Source organism: Mya arenaria, chromosome 17 (assembly GCF_026914265.1).
Source record: "Mya arenaria isolate MELC-2E11 chromosome 17, ASM2691426v1".
NCBI classification, from domain to species: domain Eukaryota; kingdom Metazoa; phylum Mollusca; class Bivalvia; order Myida; family Myidae; genus Mya; species Mya arenaria.
In genome coordinates this window covers 52809075-52824137 of record NC_069138.1, presented here as the reverse complement: position 1 = coordinate 52824137, position 15063 = coordinate 52809075, and the positions used below count along the sequence as shown (strand labels likewise).

At 34.5% G+C, this 15063-nt stretch overlaps 2 long non-coding RNA genes across 2 annotated transcripts; one reads left to right on the top strand and one right to left on the bottom strand.

Annotated features, from left to right (window-relative positions):
• Positions 1-3277: 3277 nt before the first annotated feature.
• LOC128224901 (uncharacterized) lies at positions 3278-4173 on the bottom strand. The gene is made up of 2 exons (XR_008259570.1): positions 3810-4173; positions 3278-3567 (listed from the first exon to the last, which is right to left on the bottom strand). It is a non-coding gene; the product is annotated as an uncharacterized LOC128224901 (long non-coding RNA).
• Positions 4174-5410: 1237 nt separating this feature from the next.
• On the top strand, positions 5411-12515 carry LOC128222770 (uncharacterized). The gene is made up of 4 exons (XR_008259221.1): positions 5411-5440; positions 5594-5691; positions 6049-6147; positions 8368-12515. It is a non-coding gene; the product is annotated as an uncharacterized LOC128222770 (long non-coding RNA).
• Positions 12516-15063: the final 2548 nt, after the last annotated feature.

The following is a 15063-nucleotide window of genomic DNA, read 5'->3' as shown; positions in this document are numbered from 1 at the left end:
CTACTTAACAATTCTCAATTGAAAGAAACACACTTGTACGATGTAAAGTTTCAAGATCTGATGATAACTGGATGCAATTTCTGCGAATTCATTTTGTACACAAGTGAAGACACACTTTAAGAAGAGTGTTTAAAGAGTTCTGCCTGACATTTCAATTATGTCTGATATATGTTGAGTAGATAAGCAGAACTATACGTTAAAGGCCTAGTTTAAGCCTTCTATAGGTGCCCCAATCCACCCCAACCCACAACAAAACGTGTATTTTTACACATCCTCAGTTAATTGAGCTTAATCTCATTGCCTAATTGTCTTATAAGATCACCAATCTGAGTATCCTGCAGTGCAGTTTGTGATGTTTTGTAATAAAAACGGACCCTAAATGATCCAATAAACGAATACACTGGAAATTGGCCCCTACTGTGACACCAGTGCAATTAGCAGGAGATGCACAGCAGGGGATTATCAAGCCAGACATTCCTTAAACTAGGCCTTTAACCATGCTGCGCTTCACTTGTGTTCTCAAAGTAAAAGCTGTTTAAGTTCAAAATAAATCTAAATGTACTTACAAAAGGTCTCAAACAATTATCTCTTTCATGAAGTATAAAATGATACGAATCTAATAAACTTATGAATTTGTCGATTTATGTTGAGATTAAATTTTCTATAACATATTAAACTTATCTTTAATTCATTAAATGATTAATTTTGATGAATTTGATGATGCATGTACAATTGCATTATTGATTTTAAAAGCATTTCACATTTATACTTGTGTATTTAAAACTATGAGAGACAGTAACAAAGATAATCAATTTTATTAGGTGAACAATCAAGAAATGTCAAAATACATCGATATATATATATATATATATATATATATATATATATATATATATATATCAGTTCTTTGATCAATTTAAATGATTTTATAGTTCTTAAAACAAATAAATTAAGAATAACAAAACATGAACTGTTAGATTTTTGTGACGAAAGTTTAAGCCTCTTCGGCTGAACACCAGAGATAATTGATCGCTCCAACAACAGCCCCTGAGCAGGTGTAGAATGAGATCATCGTAAGATCCATTTGTCAAAATAATTGTACGTGAACGGCTTCTTTGCGATTTATTTATATGTCAAATCCTTAGAAGAGTCCCGTTTTGGACGTCTATAAGACAAGGAATCCATCTGCTCGAACCGGGTCGGGATGGCTCTCTGTTGGGCCATTACCACAACAAATCGCAGCAAAATAAATTAAAGCTTCAAAAATAGGCTGTTCATACGAATTTCTTTAAGTACAGTTCACTCTTTATCAAAATTGAGATTTTGTGATTACAGAACTGAGTATTTTTTGCGTCAAACCGATTTGAAATTGAATAGTGGAGTAAAACTCAAGTCGGATTGAAACAAGAGATGTTTGTCAAACTTTATGATATTTGCAGATAAAAATGTATCTCTTCGCAGCAGGGAATAAGTAAATATGATGCAATTTTAATCATGAATATGAGTTATGACCATGACTTTTCACCTCAAAATCCATAGGAGTCATCAACTGGTCACCCAAAACCTAAATGTCAGGTATGAGGGTCATGGGTGCAGGCATTGACAAGTTATCACATATACAAGCTTTTTGCGTTCAAGGTCACTGTGACCTTGACCTTTGACCCAATGACCCCTAAAATCAAAAGAGGTCATCTACAGGTCAGACCCAACCATCAAGTCATTTTGAAAGCCATGGATTCAGGCATTGTCGAATTATCACTCGAAGAGCATTCAAGGACACTGTGACCTTGACCTTTGACCCGATGACCACTAAAACCAATAGGGGTCATTTACTAGTCAGGCCCAGCCTACATGTCAATTTCGATGACCATTGGTCTAGGCATTGTTAAGTTATCACTCGGACAAGCTTTAAAATCATTTTACCATTAAAGGTCACTGTAACCTTGACCTTTAAATAGGGTCATCATTGGTCATTCCCAACCTTTATGTCAAGTTTGGTGACCATACGATCGGGAATTGTTAAGTTATCACTCGGACAAGCTTTGATCTACCGTCGGACCGACCGACCGACATGTGCAAAGAAATATACCCCTCTTCTTCGAAGGGGGGGGGGGGGGGCATAATAATGTCTTGCTTTGTACAACCGGGTCAGAGATTAATACATGTGTCAGAAAACATCAGATAATGTCCAATTACAGACTCAAAGGATTAAACGAGATAGATTTCAAAATGCTGACATTTTCATCTTCAGTCAAGCATGTTCCACTTGATATCTTGATATCTGTCAAGGCAGTTTTTCATAAACTTAGGCATGAAGGGGAATACATATCATTCTGTGTTAGCTCAACTTTCGCTATTTATCTCATCCGGTAAAGGGTGAGGACTCACGTGACTTTAAAGGGATTCTCACATGTGTTCAAAATTAACGTCACTTACTTGTTTGTTTACATCGGTTGTGACCCTTGGTGACCCATGGTGTTTGAACTCGAGCAAGATTTCTCCCATCACAGCGAGTATTTGTCCATAGCCAAAACTGAGGACGTACGACTAGATTTAAGGATCAATTATCTGAGCCCATGAGCTGCGTCGTTTTCAGCGAGGGCCCCGGCTATTTCGAAGTGAATAAGAAGCGAGATATAATTTTGTCGTTATGGATACATCTCAACTGACATGTATGATCGATTGTGACCCCGTGCTAACAAAACGAGTGATTGACGTTTTTCCTGCTAATAGACTACCGCTTGAACTTATTTAAAGAAAACATGGTAAACATTGGTGCGGATTTTTTTAGATGGTCTTGGACATGTGGACTTTCTAGACTCCTATGAAAGAGCGCCCGGTCAAAATAGCTCATATTCTCAGCATTGGCTACGCATCAAAGTTACTGAAGTGCAGACAAACCGTATCTAATTACAGAGAGATGCTTCTAGAGTTTGCGGACTACACTGTATCTTGTTCTTGCGTCAAAGACTACTCGGACACACCTATCAAAACACTTTAAAAATGTTTGATGCTTCAGCTGTAGATTGTAATGATAATTTCGTAGCTGATACCATGTTTAACGCCTATCTATTATGTCTCGTGAATTAGTTGCATGGTGATCAAACATGCTCTTCTTTATCTATATTCTTTATGATATGATGAACAAAGTGTAATGAATTCAGACTTCCCGAAAGTTGAAAAAAAGTGGCAGACATTCGGTCTGACAAGACATAAAAATCTGTCAGACCGAAAGGACATCTGTCAGACCGAAACAAAAGGGAAAAAAAAAACGAAGTAATAACATTGGTTTATTCATCAATAGCAGCTTATTTCTTTATAAAGGCTTTATAGTATGTCTCTTATGAAAATCATCACTCTGTCAAAATTCAAAAGTTCATATTGATATTCAAAACACTTCTCATCATAATCAGGGTTTAAGTCCTGTTTGTCACAGAGTGTTAAATCTCCATTGCAAGAGCCTGATGTAAGGACTTTTTTCAGTGTTGGACAGGGTGACAACCTCCTGTGATGCCAATGGTTCTGGTGTAGTATGTTCGATTATATGCAGGCACATCTAGACTCTGCCTAAAATACAAAATATATCATGGACAGTGGATGTACAAATAAACTTTTATCAATAAAATAATGGGTTTTTTTTCACAAATAAAATGCCTTTCACAACATGCCAAATATTATATTACAGTGGTGAATTTAGATTACACTTTTATACCTTATTATGGATTTAGTTTTTTTTGTACAGAATTAAATTATTTTTTTAAATTTATAGGTAGAGCTATTTTTTTAAGATAGAAGTAATAATTGCCTACCAGCAAAGTTTCTAGAGGTTTGAGTTTCACCATCATCATCGCAGGTTATTACTTGCTTTTCTTTGTCAATAACGAGTCATTTCCTATTTCTTTGCCATTTCACAAAATAATTCTTTCATGACATTTCGTTTCATATTCATTTTCCTTTCAGAGCATTCATCGATTGAAAATTTTCTCTTTATTTCACTAGCATTCGTAAAATGTTAGAGAAGCCATGTTTGCTGCGCAAATGACTGTCAATATGTAACATGCGCACCGATTGGTTCTTCTACGGGCACTGTGCCGAAAGCGACCAATGAAAACTTGTGTAACGTTTTTCTAAGGCCCTCATGCTAAAACCCGGTTACCGGAATTTTATGCTAAAACCCGGTCACCGAGAATAAAAAATAGCCGGACAGTCGGACCGATTTTTGTTCAGAAATCCTCGGACCAGATCAAAATTTGCCGGTCATGTCCGTCGGACCGACGACTTTCGGGAAGTCTGTGAATTTAAAAAAATGCTTGTATCGTTGTAAACAATACCATAACAAGGTAACAGACAACAATAAAATATGAAGCAGGCAACACTTGAGTACCTTGGTGTACAGAATTCTTCACAGCGATTACTTCCCCTATATATAAATATAACATGCCGGATTTATATGATATATTAAAATAGTGTACCAGTTAGTCTTTTGCCTATCGTTCGCGTTTAAAAGGGCAGCGCTGTGAATACTGGTATACTCAATATTGTTTTAAACCAAAGACAGTTGTATACTTATTATGACACTTATGACCTTTAAACAGAAATTAAGTCGTGATGGGCCCAACACATAATACAGCCACTATTCGTATTGGAAACGTAGATGTATTGAAAACACTGTAACAGATTTTACTTCACATTAATGGACGTGTGTACAAGAAGGTTCACCAAAATTGTCTGCTGGAGCTGCTGCTGTTCACCAACAAAGGATTGTAGCCTGCATAACACACAATGCTGCTTATCATGTTGACAATGCCAACGACGTCGACAAACGCTGAACGGGCACCTGCGGTCTCGACGGATACATGTTTACACACCGAACGAGACGTGATACAGGTCACCAGATGAGTGTCCTATTATAATATCCCCTATGTATATCGAATTCGAGATTTGAAATTATATAAAGTTTCCGGAATGGGCCATTATATATTATATACTAGTAACCGTCTCCATGGCCTAGTGGTATGGCTTCGGCTACGGAGCGGGAGGTCGTGGGTTTTTAGTCCTGCTTTAACCCAGGAACTTTAATCGGTGATTTACACCGAGCACGTTAAAAGAACTAAGGTTTTTTCTCGAAAAAGAGCTAGGGTATGGCACCCGTACTTCCTTGTATCCCACCACTGTCTCTTTCATGCTATCCCTTCAGCAAACACAAAGGACCCCGTTGGAAATAAGTGCTTTCACTTTCGCGGGTTATCCCTGACCGCAAGGTTTAAAGAAGTACATACATACATACAAACAAAGTTTTCAAAATTTATATTGATACCCGTTTACCAATATTTACTGTTGAGCGCTACCAGAGCGATATAGTTTACGAGTTTAGGATTAACGTCCCTTAGTTCTAAATTGACCATTGTTAAAAATAACAAAGGTAAAGGTATTTTCACCTGTAAGTTTGAGCATAATACTAAATTGAGTTAACAACTACCGTGAATATAGTGGTGTGTAATGAGTTTGACATGATATATCCATAAATACCGCTCTTCGGTTTTTGCAGGGTTAGAAATAAGATCAGGCAAATAAATACAGTGTTGTATTTCAGTATCTTGGCATAGCTATCAACAACCTATTTTCGATCCAAACCTGTTTTCGACTGGCACCGGAAAATATGTAAAACTCATGGATTGCACGTGACTTCCGGTAAAATACACTCTCAATGTTTACCTTAACAACAGAGTAATCAGAAAACTTAATGTGAAGTAAAAAAACTCAATTTTGATTGAAACAACACCAACTAGTCATGTTTAAATCATGCCAAATTAAACCTTTGATTTAGAATGATTTAATGTGAAAAACGCTTGTCAAAAGTGGCGTTGTTTTCATCTTTAAGATTTTACATTTCTTCCAGGGCCATCACTATTTGCCCGTAAGTATAGTGCACAACATTAAAAGTAGGGTATTTTGCTTTTAAAACTAAAATAGGTGATATTTATCGACAGGTAACTTAATTGCAATATAAATGGTCTCTCAGTTTACATTACTTTATACATATTGCAGCCTAGGCAGGTCATAGGAGGATCATACAGAGTGGGGCCAGTGATACCAGGGTTCATGCTGGGTGCATTTATCCGCTTTATCATGTGAAAACCAGAAGTGGTAAAACATTCATTTGTCCATATTGTGGTAACTACAAAATGACTGTATGATAATAATATGTAAATAGTTTTAATTTATGCTTCTTTTAAGCAATTCAAACCAGTTTTAAAAAATTACAAACTTGAAAATAATGAGGTAAAGTTAAAAGACATGGTCAAAAACAGGTTGTGTTAAGGCCAATAAACTACTCGTTCATGTGACAGTCGCCATTTCGGGTTCATAATGTTAACAACATGCGATTGTTACGAATTTTATTTTATTTCAAAGATACACGATTGTTTGAAATGATACACACTGATATTTGTTTTTATTATCTCTATTATACAGTTATTATGCAAATGAATAAAATCCTTATGCGGTCGAAAATAGGTTGTTACGGGATATATTACTTGTACAACTATCAGTAAACACAATAGCAGTAAAGGCACTATGAGCATTGACAGATTCAGTAAAAGTCTATACACCAAAACAAGTCTGTCAGCCCTGAGATTTGATACAAGTAAGGGATAAATTGATAATTTTAAGGACAAATTTGACATGACCTCACAATAAGAATCTTTGTTTTCCCCTAGTGTACATGTAGTTCTGGCTTTTTCTTCCTATGGTTTACATGTAGTTCAGGCTTTGTCTTCCCCTAGTATACATGCAATGATATTATTGTCTTTCCCTAGTTTACATGCCGTTCAGTCATTGTCTTTCCCTAGTGTACATGTGATTCAGTTTTTGTCTTCCCCTGGTGTAAATGTAGTTAAGGCTTTATTACATCCTAGTGTACGTGTAGTTTCCATATCGTCTTATTCTAGTGTACATGTATTTCAGGCTTTGTCTTATCCTTGTGTACATGAAGTTCAACCATTGTCGTTCCCTAGTGTACATAAAAATCAGTCGTTGTCTTACATAAGTGAACTCGCAGTTCAGGCTTTTTCTTTCCCTAGTGGACATGAAATTCAATTATTGTCTTTCATTTTTGTACATGAAGTATAGCATTCTTTTTGTTCTTCCCCCATTGAACATGTAGTTCAGTCCTATCTTTGACTCATCATATGCTAGTGTACTACTACATAAAGTTCATTCTTTGTTTTACCAAAGTCTACATATAGTTCAGTCTTTGTCTTCCCCTAGTGCACATGTATTTCAGCCTTTGCTGTCGCCTAGTGCACATGTAGTTCAGTCTTTCCCATCCACTAGTGTACATTGAGATCAGTATTGAATTATCCTTGTGTACATCTAGTTCAGTATTTGTTTTACCCTATAGTACATATAGTTCAGTCTTTGTTTTCTCCTATTATACATGTAGTTCAATTTTCGCATTCCAGGAGTGCACATGTATATAAATATTTGAACTATCCTAGCGTATATATAGTTTAGTCTGTGTTTCTTTTTATTGTACATCTAGTTCTGTCTTTAACTTACCGTAGTGTACATGTAGTTCAGGCTAAGTATGCCCTTTGTGTACATAAGGTTCATGCCATGTCTTATCCTTGTAAACTTGTATCTCAATCCTGATGTGTGCTAGATGTAATAATCTACATGTAGTTGTTATTCAATCCTTGTCCGTACCTTGTGTGCATGAATTTTAATAATTGTCTTAACGTATTTATGTTAGTAATTAATCATTGTAAATCACTAGTTTACATGTAGTTCAGTCTGTGCGATCCCCTTGTGTACATCTAGTTCAGTACTTGTTGTTTAGTCCTTGTCTTATCTTAGTATACATGTAGTTTTATCCCGTATTTCCAAAATGTAGATGAAGTTCCGCCTTGAATTTACTCTACAGTAGAGTATTTTCCTTAGTATACATGTAGTGCTGTCTCCGTTTACCATATTGTCTTATCACTGTGAACATGTGGTTTACTCCCCTTGTCTCATCATAAAGTAAATACTAAGGATAGTCCTTGTCTACGTCTCGTGCACTTCTAATATGTCTACTCAAAGTAAAATAAACGTTCGGTGCTCTTACATTTCATACAACTATCAACATTTTAATACAAACACCAACACTTTAATACACATATCTTCGCAATTATTTCATATTTAAAATGCCGCGAAGATTTATAACCGCCCGGCAGAATATTGGGCGAGCCTTTCGGCCTTCGGCTTCGCTCCGCTCACTCCATATTTTGCAATATATACACACATATAGTTATATAAGCGCACGCTTGTGTGTGCGTGTGTGTGTGTGTTTGTGTGTGTATGTAAAATAGTGTTTATCTTTCGCAGATGCAAATGGTACACATTAGAAAATTATGGTCCATGTGAACACGTTCTGAAGACGTTTGACGCCAAAGTTTAGAGATTCAAAAGTTAAGCAGTATTTAATTCGAAGATCTACTACAACTCACGAGCCATATGCAGAACCAGAGAACAGATGTTGTACCAGTGTAACACATGCGGTGATTAAGTCACAGAAACTCTGTACACAAAAAAAAATCATTTGAAAATACTGAAGTGAGACATGGACTGCTGCTTACCAATTAATTTTACGGACACACGAGGAAAGACATTGAAGTGTGAGACATATGTTGAATTTGTGCCCATATATTTATTTGAATGACGCTCACAAGAAACTGAAATAGACATTTAACTTAATGTAAAAGTAAAACATGTAATCATGTTTTTTTCTCAAAAGTGTTCTCAATAGAACATGTTAAATATCGCACACCGGATATATATATATATATGTGATACATTCGATGATGCTTTCTCTCTGATGGTAATTTGGATATAGGAAAAAGAAACAGCTGTGAAGAAATACAATTGTAGAATATGTTATCCTGAGTTTCTTGAAAATGGAGTTTCAGAAAAAGAAGGAGAGTAAACACATGGGAGAGAAGCCATACAAGTGTGAGACATGTAATGCGTCTTTCTCCTTGAAAGGTCATTTAAAGGTACATACAATAATTCACACAGGAGAAAAGCCATACAAGTGTGAGACATGTAATGCGGCTTTCTCTTTTAAAGGTTATTTACAGTCACATGCAAGAGTACACACACGAAAGAAGCTATACAAGTGTGAGATTTGTGATGTTGCTTTCTTTTTAGAAAGTCATTTACAAGCACATACCAGGAGACACACAGAAGAGAAGGCCTACAAATGTGAAACATGTGATGCCGCTTTCTCTAAGAAAAGTCACTTTATGGCGCATACAACAATACACACAGGAGAGAAGCCATACAAGTGTGAGACATGTGATGCTGCTTTCTCCTTGAAAGGTCATTTAAAGGCACATACAAGAGTTCACACAGGAGAAAAGCCATACAAGTGTGGGATATGTGATGCTGATTTTTCCCTTAAAAGTCAATTGCAGAGACATATGAGAACACACACAGGGGAAAAACCTTTTAAGTGCGACATTTGTGATAGTGCTTTCTCTCTGAAATGTAACTTACACACTCATATAAGAATACACACAGGAGAGAAGCCATACAAGTGCGATATTTGTGATTCTTCTTTCTCGCGTAGTACTCGTTTACATAGACATATGAGTATACACACAGGAGATAAGCCACACATGTGTAAAATATGCGGTGTTTGTTTTTCTTTGAAAAACTACTTGCAGGCACATTTGAGAATCCATACAGGAGAGAAACCATACAAGTGTAAGCATTGTGATGCTGCTTTTTCGCAGAGAAGTAGTTTAGGGAGACATATAAGAGCACGTGCACGAAAAGATGCCATGCATGTGTGAGATGCTGCATTTGTGCAGAAGAGTAGTTTATTGAGACTTATAAAAATAAAAAACGAGAAATACGACATACTAATGTTTTAATAGTTGTGCAATTTAATACTTCACACGAAAAAGCCGAACAAATTAAAGAGTCAAAATCATGCTTTCCGATACAACTTATATGGCGATGTAAGATGCGTTGTTTACTATGTATTATGCGCGAACGGAGACAGCCAATCTGAAGCCAGCAACCGAGAAGTAGGACAGCGATGAGGTCAAAATGAGATCAAGTTGTACAGGGCCTTATAAGTTAACAATATAATGAACTTGACTGTGAGGAAATGAAACGTCCTTTTTGAATATGACATTGTTTTATTTACTGACACATGGAGGAATGAAAGGTTTAATTATGATGTTGACATTTTTACTTCGTATGTTGTACACAGAAAAAATAAAGCGAAAACAATCGAAGATAAACAGTGGTAGAGTAATGATTTGCATTCATAATATATTAAAATAATATGTTCAATTTGTAAAGCATACAAGTGTTTGTACACAATAGATAAGATTAGAGAGGAAAGTATTTGAACATGAACATGATGTTTTTTTGTGCCTTACTTATTATGTTTTACAAGGTTGATGCAGAGAATATTTCATTGAAACTAGTGTTTTTGAATTGATAATATATGATATATTGAAATTCACTCATACGTATGATAGTACATGTAAGAATTTCAGTGTGTGATTTTGCTGTAAATGACAATATTGATGTTTGTTAGGAAAGCTTTTACTAGATGCTTATATACAAGATGAATATTTATCAAGAATCAATTCACAAGACTGTGAATGGAAATTGGAAGATATTGTTAGATTTTAGTAAGATGTCTGGTTTGAGGTTTTTGAAAGGAAGTATAGGATTAAATTGTGAAATAGGAAAATGTACATATAAGATTAGATTGAAAAAAATATAGTAGAATCTCGAAGCTTGTATAAACAAACTGTTAGAAAAAAGAAATGTGTTTAGAACAAGACGGTTTATTCAAAGAAAGGAAATATTATACACAATATATATTTGAAATAGGCCAACATGACCCGTGATCAAATCAGTCATAGAATATGTAATGGTTTACGTATGGAAATACAAATAGCGAACATGTAAACTATTAACAAGTATGTTTGTATCAAATAAATAAATAGCAATTTCATCTTATGAGTTTGACACATATCATAAATAATAAATAAATGAATTAAACTCTAAAATAGTACATTTGTATCATATTATTCACAACAGTATTTACAGAATTTGATAACTTCCGAATTACGCCCCATTCACTCTGATAGACAACAAACAGAAAGGTTAGAGAATGCTAAACTTCATTGGAATAGGTTCTGTTGTAGCAAATGACAAATAGAATTTATCAGATTAAGATTTTCTTATGTATTTCAAAGTCATTAATGGTCCAGACTCTTTTTTCCAACCTGATGGTGATGTTTTGTATTTTCATGATAGATATTTAATTGGGGAGTTGAATGTGGAATTAAATGACTCATTTACACATAATGATTTTAGTAAAGGTTGTAATTTGAATTGTGACATAGCAGCTGGGCTGGATTATTTGTTAAATGAGTGTTTTAAGTATTGTATATATAGATTTAGCTTTTTAAATTTTGTGTGTACTCTGTTTTCACATTGGATATTTTCCTGCGACATGGTCTGAAGGCTTTATTGTTCCTTTACATAAAAAGGTTTACACAACTAAGGTATAATAGTTGTGTTGTACATTTGCTAAATTGTTCACAAAAGTAATTAATAATAGATTAAATATTTGTGTATATTGAGGCACAGGTAGTCTTTAGGCAAAATATGTGCCCGGTTGATCATATTGTTGTACTTGATAGTATAATTTGGTTGAAGTTATGAGTTAGAGGAAATATTTTTCATGTAATAAAATCAATGTTTTCCAATGCTAAGTCAAACTTTAGCTTAATGATTGAATGGGAAATGAAGATGTTTCTTGTTATATAGGTGTACGAAAAGGAGAAAGTTGATTGTTTTTTTTTTCAATGTACATAAATCATATAGAAGAATATTGCATGTTGAATGGTTTCAAAGGCATAGATATTGGCATTTTAATTGTTTTTTATTGCTTAATGGTGATTATATAATACATATGGCTGAATTTAAGGATGAAATAAATTAAGGTTATATATTACTTGAACAGTATAATGATAGATGGAAACTAAGTTTAAACTGTACCAAGTCTTAAATAATGATCTTTAAAAAAGGTTGAGATAAGAGATACAAAATAGATATAGTTAACCATTTTACATACTTAGGCATTGTCTTTACAATTGGAGGCTCTTTTTCAAAAACTTATGAATTACTAGCAGGACAGGCATCAAAAGCAGTTTTTTTTTAAATTAAATTAATATCTTATTGAATTTCCAACAGTATCTATATCAAATTTTTTTTTTTTTTATAGATTTATTCTACCAATTTTAATTTTTCGATCTGAAATCTGGGTTTTAGAAATAGTTCATCTGAATTTCTACAAAAAACTTTTAGGGGTTAGAATTCAAAGTCAAAATAATTTCATATATGGTGAGATTAGATGTTGGTTAAAAGATATTAAACTAGAGGATAATAGATATGTCTAACATGGTTACTCTTATATGTGTAGATATTTAGAAACAAGGCCAAATCGTACTCATGGGCAAAGTCTGTATGTACTGTTTTACAGTCACAGGGTTTGCAATATGTTTGGTTAAATCAAAGTGAAGGATATGGAAAAATGTTTTTATTTTTGTCAAAGTCGATATTACATAATACATTTATACAGAACCGAAATACTCATCACGAGGAAGAAGTTAATCAAGGTTTTGTAATTCAACCTTATTTCTGATGATACTCTAAGATAACATAAGTCTATTTTTTAATTTAAATATATTAATGTTGATCAAATAAGGCTGCAATTGCAAAACCTTGTTATTTAATGTCCTCTTTACAATGTTTTAATAAACACACACATTCAGATAAATACATTGGAAAAAGACCAAATGTACCAACATTTGTTTAATTAATGCAGCCAAATATACTATTAAACACACTGTCCTCTCGCTTTCGCATATTTGTTATTAGGGAATAATGTATTTATCTATGTTTAAAAATATTTTGATTTTGTAATATGTCCAATGATTTCTCTCTTTTTTCTTATATTGTGATTTTTGTTTTGAATTTTTGTCCACTTGTGAATGTAAAAAATTGATAAATGTAGATTCATGGACAAAATGAATATATGTATTGTTAATAAACTTTTTAATGTGTCTATATTTTACAGCATATCACTCCAGTTTTCGTTCAAGTTAAAACAATTCGTCATTTTCTAAAAAATGTATAATATTATTTAAAAAAAACCTCGCTCGCTATTTCTGCTGCTGCTTGTGATGATGATGGCTGTGGTGCAGATAATTAGAAAGAATATGCTTAAATGATAGTTATGATGATAAGAAGGGTCTGTACGCCCACCTAAAATTTGACTGTGGTCCGTATGGCCAACTTACCCCTTGTCTGAGGTTCTGCGCACACGCTTTCCTTGCTTGAGGTTCGTACGCCACACTTATCATTGTCTGCGATCGGTTTATCAGTCAAAGTTAAATTCAATCATTTAATGCGATCGGATTGCAACTTGACATTCAGTCAAACGGCATGTGAAACGTTTTGTACAAATACAAGATTCACTTTACATTGCTTGTGCTTTATGTTTTCCTCCAGTTCGTCGTGATCAGTAATGATATTCATATGCTGGTGTTGCCGCGTATACCAGTGACGGTTTCAGTTTTATAAAGACGAAATGGTTCGGAGTTAAATGCGTTTATGTGTCTCTGGTTAGAAATATAGATACGTAACTAATGTGTACTAATCGGAGTGTTCTATCGGTAATAACTACTACAGCCTCATTGAAGACTCTATAGGTTTTGCGAGTGAAAGCGACATTGATAACATTAATATTAAAGGAGCTTTCAGCCTGAACACTTAAGTCGATAATTCAGGTTGAAAAATCAACTCTTTATTGCAACAGTTTGCCGTTGAACAAAGCATCTCGGATTCAACACTCTTGACAAGAAAGGCTTCGTTAGTTATCGATCTCCTATTTGTGTCTGACTCGAACTCCTTAGTCCATAGTGGGGTTGGATAGTCATTGCTAGAGCAAAACAATAGAATGGTTATAGAAACCCTAAACGGGTATATAAGGTTATTTGTCGTAGATAATGGAAATTTTACAATACTAACTATAATCAAGTTTGCCAGAAGCTCTCTGACACTGATTGGTCACATTTTAGGAATACTTATGTTGATTTGTTTGCCACTAATTTACTAAATCAATGATGATATTCCCAACAGTACTAACAATCCGATACATTGTACTAGGTTTCGCTGCTTGCGTAATGAAGTTGTTGCGGAGTTTCAAATCGAAATATTTTGATTCACTTTCTTTAAAAATCAAATCCAGTGAGCTTAGTTCCAGGGATTGGTGAACAACTTTTAAGTCATTTATCACTCCGGTAAAATCACGAGGCATTCTCAAACTACACAACCCTCTAGATGATCTGGTCATTGAAGACGACCAAGGCCAGGCTGATATCCTCAATTATTTATTTTCCTTCAGACCTACGTTGACGATTCAATACAAGTTTTACTTTAATTTAATTACCGGTGATGCTTAACTTGCTTCGATTGTTTTCATACACCACGAAGTTAAAGATGCTATAAGTATCCCCTCGGTTGGTAAAGCATATGGGCCTGATGACATTGGTAATCGTATTCTACAAGGGTTGGCTAAGTTTTTCAAAAGCTTTAAGTAGAATACGATTATCAATGTCATCAGGCCCATATGCTTTACCACTCGAGGGGATACTTATAGCATCTTTAAGCTTTTGAAAAACCCGTATGTGATTTGTTCAATGCTTCTTGTGTTGTTCCTTCTAATTGGAAATATTCAAATATTTGCACTGTCTTTAAAAGGGGATCCTAAACAACGTACTTGTTGATTTTAAAGTAATTTATCGTCATAAATTATTAAGCCTTCGGCTAACCCAAAAATTTCATCCGCCTTGCCACGGCACTATCCTAGTAGTCTATTCTTCCTGTTACTTTGTTTATTAAAACTCTATAAATTACCTTAAAATTAACAAGTACGTTTTTAAAAATGCATTATAATACATCAATATCAATTCAAAACATAAAATA